Source organism: Argopecten irradians, chromosome 3 (assembly GCF_041381155.1).
Source record: "Argopecten irradians isolate NY chromosome 3, Ai_NY, whole genome shotgun sequence".
NCBI classification, from domain to species: Eukaryota; Metazoa; Mollusca; class Bivalvia; order Pectinida; family Pectinidae; genus Argopecten; species Argopecten irradians.
In genome coordinates this window covers 44,905,572-44,913,417 of record NC_091136.1, presented here as the reverse complement: position 1 = coordinate 44,913,417, position 7,846 = coordinate 44,905,572, and positions in this window count along the sequence as shown.

Here is a 7,846-nt window from a genome sequence, read left to right as displayed (position 1 = left end):
ACGTTACCCCTGTAGGTTTTCTGTGACGTGTGCAATTTTTAATGCAATTTCGATTGCAAAAAGATCGCACAAGAATATCTTCTTTTGTAACTTAAAACGCATCGGTAACTATCAGCAGTGATTTTATTGACAGTAGTTTTGTCAAGGTTTCCAAAAATATTAGAATCACGTTTGAAAGTTAGTTGTTGTTAGCATATAATTGGATATACAAAAACCTCACGTTTTTCTTAATTTCAGTAACCCTGTCTTTTTACATTATACATTTTTAGGTTTGGATATAGAGGGCAGTTTTTAATGTTTTGAATTTTATGACATATGTAATAGTCACATATAATTGGATTTGAAGATTACACGTGGATATCCCGAGCTCCAATCTAACAATGTATTCTCTATAAAACACGTTATTGAGTGACCCATGTTATGCAATGTTTGAGAGAAAAGAAACCTACTTGCAATCAAAATCTATATCGAACGACTTCTTTTTCTTGTGTTTTATTGAGTTCGAAACTCGGTGTATTGTCCGTATTTAGCTAAAAGAATATCAACTCGCACGCGTACAGCACACAACGCAATTTCGCCAGCACGCAACTATGGCTGCTTCACATGTATGATATTGCTTGAGGGTAAGAAGGTTTTGTCGTGCGAACACGTAAACAAAAGCGGACACAAAGAAATACGGCAAGGTGTCATCGCGTCTAAACAAAGTAACTATTGAAACTCTCAAGAAAACTGTATGAGATGTGGAAATGCTAGTTTGTTTTTACGAAATTATATCCCTTGGAATTTTGTTGTTTTGAGTTCACAAATAGCACATGAATATCCGTATAAAGCAAACGAATTGTGAAATCTGTAATATATCAAAATATAGCTTTGTGGTCTTTAATACAAGAGTATTAAGAAGTTTCAGCTTTAATATTAATTTTATGTCTGTGAATGCAAAGTAGGATGTAACATTGTGATTATTGTCTCCACTGATTCAAAACATGGTAAAAAACCTTTGATATGGGATCTCAAATTTTACTTATTAGAAAACGTTACTCCATTTCCATGTAAAAACTTGGTACGTAGATGGAAAATCGATCATGTCATGAAAACTATAACGAGATTTTATAGAAACAGTAGCTACTGTAGTAAGATGACATAGCGAGATGTTATAGAAATAGGCGAGATGTTATAGAAATAGTAGTTACTGTAGTAAGATGACATAGCGAGATGTTATAGAAAAAGTAGTTACTGTAGTAAGATGACATAGGTGTTGTTATAGAAATAGTAGTTACTGTAGTAAGATGACATAGCGTGTGTTAGATGTAGTATGACAAGAATAGAAATATAGTTACTGTAGTAAGATGACATAGCGTGTGTTATAGAAATAGTAGTTACTGTAGTAAGATGACATAGCGTGATGTTATAGAAATAGTAGTTACTGTAGTAAGATGACTCAGCGTGATGTTATAGAAATAGTAGTTACTGTAGTAAGATGACATAGCGTGATGTTATAGAAATAGTAGTTACTGTAGTAAGATGACATAGCGTGTTGTTATAGAAATAGTAGTTACTGTAGTAAGATGACACATAGCGTGTTGTTATAGAAATAGTAGTTACTGTAGTAAGATGACATAGCGTGTTGTATAGAAATAGTAGTTACTGTAGTAAGATGACATAGAGTGTTGTTATAGAAACAGTAGTTACTGTAGTAAGATGACATAGCGAGATGTTATAGAAATAGTAGTTACTGTAGTAAGATGACATAGCGTGTTGTTATAGAAATAGTAGTTACTGTAGTAAGATGACATAGCGTGTTGTTATAGAAACAGTAGTTACTGTAGTAAGATGACATAGCGTGATGTTATAGAAATAGTAGTTACTGTAGTAAGATGACATAGCGTGTTGTTATAGAAATAGTAGTTACTGTAGTAAGATGACATAGCGTGATGTTATAGAAATAGTAGTTACTGTAGTAAGATGACTCAGCGTGATGTTATAGAAATAGTAGTTACTGTAGTAAGATGACATAGCGTGATGTTATAGAAATAGTAGTTACTGTAGTAAGATGACATAGCGTGATGTTATAGAAATAGTAGTTACTGTAGTAAGATGACATAGCGAGATGTTATAGAAATAGTAGTTACTGTAGTAAGATGACATAGCGAGATGTTATAGAAATAGTAGTTACTGTAGTAAGATGACATAGCGAGATGTTATAGAAATAGTAGTTACTGTAGTAAGATGACATAGCGAGATGTTATAGAAATAGTAGTTACTGTAGTAAGATGACATAGCGTGTTGTTATAGAAATAGTAGTTACTGTAGTAAGATGACATAGCGTGATGTTATAGAAATAGTAGTTACTGTAGTAAGATGACATAGCGTGATGTTATAGAAATAGTAGTTACTGTAGTAAGATGACATAGCGTGATGTTATAGAAATAGTAGTTACTGTAGTAAGATGACATAGCGTGATGTTATAGAAATAGTAGTTACTGTAGTAAGATGACATAGCGAGATGTTATAGAAATAGTAGTTACTGTAGTAAGATGACATAGCGAGATGTTATAGAAATAGTAGTTACTGTAGTAAGATGACATAGCGAGATGTTATAGAAATAGTAGTTACTGTAGTAAGATGACATAGCGTGATGTTATAGAAATAGTAGTTACTGTAGTAAGATGACATAGCGTGATGTTATAGAAATAGTAGTTACTGTAGTAAGATGACATAGCGTGATGTTATAGAAATAGTAGTTACTGTAGTAAGATGACATAGCGTGATGTTATAGAAATAGTAGTTACTGTAGTAAGATGACATAGCGTGATGTTATAGAAATAGTAGTTACTGTAGTAAGATGACTAGCGTGATGTTATAGAAATAGTAGTTACTGTAGTAAGATGACTCAGCGTGATGTTATAGAAATAGTAGTTACTGTAGTAAGATGACATAGCGTGATGTTATAGAAATAGTAGTTACTGTAGTAAGATGACATAGCGAGATGTTATAGAAATAGTAGTTACTGTAGTAAGATGACATAGCGAGATGTTATAGAAATAGTAGTTACTGTAGTAAGATGACATAGCGTGATGTTATAGAAATAGTAGTTACTGTAGTAAGATGACTCAGCGTGATGTTATAGAAATAGTAGTTACTGTAGTAAGATGACATAGCGTGATGTTATAGAAATAGTAGTTACTGTAGTAAGATGACTTAGCGTGATGTTATAGAAATAGTAGTTACTGTAGTAAGATGACTAGCGTGATGTTATAGAAATAGTAGTTACTGTAGTAAGATGACATAGCGTGATGTTATAGAAATAGTAGTTACTGTAGTAAGATGACATAGCGTGATGTTATAGAAATAGTAGTTACTGTAGTAAGATGACATAGCGTGATGTTATAGAAATAGTAGTTACTGTAGTAAGATGACATAGCGTGATGTTATAGAAATAGTAGTTACTGTAGTAAGATGACTAGCGTGTATGTTATAGAAATAGTAGTTACTGTAGTAAGATGACATAGCGTGATGTTATAGAAATAGTAGTTACTGTAGTAAGATGACATAGCGTGATGTTATAGAAATAGTAGTTACTGTAGTAAGATGACATAGCGAGATGTTATAGAAATAGTAGTTACTGTAGTAAGATGACATAGCGTGTTGTTATAGAAATAGTAGTTACTGTAGTAAGATGACATAGCGTGTTGTTATAGAAATAGTAGTTACTGTAGTAAGATGACATAGCGTGTTGTTATAGAAATAGTAGTTACTGTAGTAAGATGACATAGCGAGATGTTATAGAAATAGTAGTTACTGTAGTAAGATGACATAGCGTGTTGTTATAGAAATAGTAGTTACTGTAGTAAGATGACATAGCGTGATGTTATAGAAATAGTAGTTACTGTAGTAAGATGACATAGCGTGATGTTATAGAAATAGTAGTTACTGTAGTAAGATGACATAGCGTGTTGTTATAGAAATAGTAGTTACTGTAGTAAGATGACATAGCGTGTTGTTATAGAAATAGTAGTTACTGTAGTAAGATGACATAGCGTGTTGTTATAGAAATAGTAGTTACTGTAGTAAGATGACATAGCGAGATGTTATAGAAATAGTAGTTACTGTAGTAAGATGACATAGCGAGATGTTATAGAAATAGTAGTTACTGTAGTAAGATGACATAGCGTGATGTTATAGAAATAGTAGTTACTGTAGTAAGATGACATAGCGTGATGTTATAGAAATAGTAGTTACTGTAGTAAGATGACATAGCGTGATGTTATAGAAATAGTAGTTACTGTAGTAAGATGACATAGCGTGATGTTATAGAAATAGTAGTTACTGTAGTAAGATGACATAGCGTGATGTTATAGAAATAGTAGTTACTGTAGTAAGATGACATAAGCGTGATGTTATAGAAATAGTAGTTACTGTAGTAAGATGACATAGCGAGATGTTATAGAAATAGTAGTTACTGTAGTAAGATGACATAGCGTGATGTTATAGAAATAGTAGTTACTGTAGTAAGATGACTAGGTGATGTTATAGAAATAGTAGTGACTGTAGTAGTAGACATAGTGATGTTATAGAAATAGTAGTTACTGTAGTAAGATGACATAGCGTGATGTTATAGAAATAGTAGTTACTGTAGTAAGATGACATAGCGTGATGTTATAGAAATAGTAGTTACTGTAGTAAGATGATAGCGTGATGTTATAGAAATAGTAGTTACTGTAGTAAGATGACATAGCGTGATGTTATAGAAATAGTAGTTACTGTAGTAAGATGACATAGCGTGATGTTATAGAAATAGTAGTTACTGTAGTAAGATGACTCAGCGTGATGTTATAGAAATAGTAGTTACTGTAGTAAGATGACATAGCGTGATGTTATAGAAATAGTAGTTACTGTAGTAAGATGACATAGCGAGATGTTATAGAAATAGTAGTTACTGTAGTAAGATGACATAGCGTGATGTTATAGAAATAGTAGTTACTGTAGTAAGATGACATAGCGAGATGTTATAGAAATAGTAGTTACTGTAGTAAGATGACTCAGCGTGATGTTATAGAAATAGTAGTTACTGTAGTAAGATGACATAGCGTGATGTTATAGAAATAGTAGTTACTGTAGTAAGATGACATAGCGTGATGTTATAGAAATAGTAGTTACTGTAGTAAGATGACATAGCGAGATGTTATAGAAATAGTAGTTACTGTAGTAAGATGACATAGCGTGATGTTATAGAAATAGTAGTAGTTACTGTAGTAAGATGACATAGCGTGATGTTATAGAAATAGTAGTTACTGTAGTAAGATGACATAGCGTGATGTTATAGAAATAGTAGTTACTGTAGTAAGATGACATAGCGAGATGTTATAGAAATAGTAGTTACTGTAGTAAGATGACATAGCGAGATGTTATAGAAATAGTAGTTACTGTAGTAAGATGACATAGCGTGATGTTATAGAAATAGTAGTTACTGTAGTATGAAATGACTTAGCGTGATGTTATAGAAATAGTAGTTACTGTAGTAAGATGACATAGCGTGATGTTATAGAAATAGTAGTTACTGTAGTAAGATGACTAGCGTGATGTTATAGAAATAGTAGTTACTGTAGTAAGATGACATAGCGTGATGTTATAGAAATAGTAGTTACTGTAGTAAGATGACTCAGCGTGATTGTTATAGAAATAGTAGTTACTGTAGTAAGATGACATAGCGAGATGTTATAGAAATAGTAGTTACTGTAGTAAGATGACATAGCGAGATGTTATAGAAATAGTAGTTACTGTAGTAAGATGACATAGCGAGATGTTATAGAAATAGTAGTTACTGTAGTAAGATGACATAGCGTGATGTTATAGAAATAGTAGTTACTGTAGTAAGATGACATAGCGAGATGTTATAGAAATAGTAGTTACTGTAGTAAGATGACATAGCGAGATGTTATAGAAATAGTAGTTACTGTAGTAAGATGACATAGCGAGATGTTATAGAAATAGTAGTTACTGTAGTAAGATGACATAGCGTGATGTTATAGAAATAGTAGTTACTGTAGTAAGATGACTCAGCGTGATGTTATAGAAATAGTAGTTACTGTAGTAAGATGACTCAGCGTGAGAAATAGTTATAGAAATAGTAGTTCTGTAGTAAGATGACTCAGCGTGATGTTATAGAAATAGTAGTTACTGTAGTAAGATGACATAGCGTGATGTTATAGAAATAGTAGTTACTGTAGTAAGATGACTCAGCGTGATGTTATAGAAATAGTAGTTACTGTAGTAAGATGACATAGCGTGATGTTATAGAAATAGTAGTTACTGTAGTAAGATGACATAGCGTGATGTTATAGAAATAGTAGTTACTGTAGTAAGATGACTAGCGTGATGTTATAGAAATATAGTAGTTACTGTAGTAAGATGACTAGCGTGATGTTATAGAAATTCGTAGTAAGATGACATAGCGTGATGTTATAGAAATAGTAGTTACTGTAGTAAGATGACTCAGCGTGATGTTATAGAAATAGTAGTTACTGTAGTAAGATGACATAGCGTGATGTTATAGAAATAGTAGTTACTGTAGTAAGATGACATAGCGTGATGTTATAGAAATAGTAGTTACTGTAGTAAGATGCCATAGCGTGATGTTATAGAAATAGTAGTTACTGTAGTAAGATGCCATAGCGTGATGTTATAGAAATAGTAGTTACTGTAGTAAGATGACATAGCGTGATGTTATAGAAATAGTAGTTACTGTAGTAAGATGACATAGCGTGATGTTATAGAAATAGTAGTTACTGTAGTAAGATGACTCAGCGTGATGTTATAGAAATAGTAGTTACTGTAGTAAGATGACATAGCGTGATGTTATAGAAATAGTAGTTACTGTAGTAAGATGACAGCGTGATGTTATAGAAATAGTAGTTACTGTAGTAAGATGACTCAGCGTGATGTTATAGAAATAGTAGTTACTGTAGTAAGATGACATAGCGTGATGTTATAGAAATAGTAGTTACTGTAGTAAGATGACATAGCGAGATGTTATAGAAATAGTAGTTACTGTAGTAAGATGACATAGCGAGATGTTATAGAAATAGTAGTTACTGTAGTAAGATGACATAGCGTGATGTTATAGAAATAGTAGTTACTGTAGTAAGATGACTCAGCGTGATGTTATAGAAATAGTAGTTACTGTAGTAAGATGACAGCGTGATGTTATAGAAATAGTAGTTACTGTAGTAAGATGACTCAGCGTGATGTTATAGAAATAGTAGTTACTGTAGTAAGATGACATAGCGTGATGTTATAGAAATAGTAGTTACTGTAGTAAGATGACATAGCGTGATGTTATAGAAATAGTAGTTACTGTAGTAAGATGACTCAGCGTGATGTTATAGAAATAGTAGTTACTGTAGTAAGATGACATAGCGTGATGTTATAGAAATAGTAGTTACTGTAGTAAGATGACATAGCGAGATGTTATAGAAATAGTAGTTACTGTAGTAAGATGACATAGCGAGATGTTATAGAAATAGTAGTTACTGTAGAAGATGACTCAGCGTGATGTTATAGAAATAGTAGTTACTGTAGTAAGATGACTTAGCGTGATGTTATAGAAATAGTAGTTACTGTAGTAAGATGACTAGCGTGATGTTATAGAAATAGTAGTTACTGTAGTAAGATGACATAGCGTGATGTTATAGAAATAGTAGTTACTGTAGTAAGATGACTCAGCGTGATGTTATAGAAATAGTAGTTACTGTAGTAAGATGACATAGCGTGATGTTATAGAAATAGTAGTTACTGTAGTAAGATGACTCAGCGTGATGTTATAGAAATAGTAGTTACTGTAGTAAGA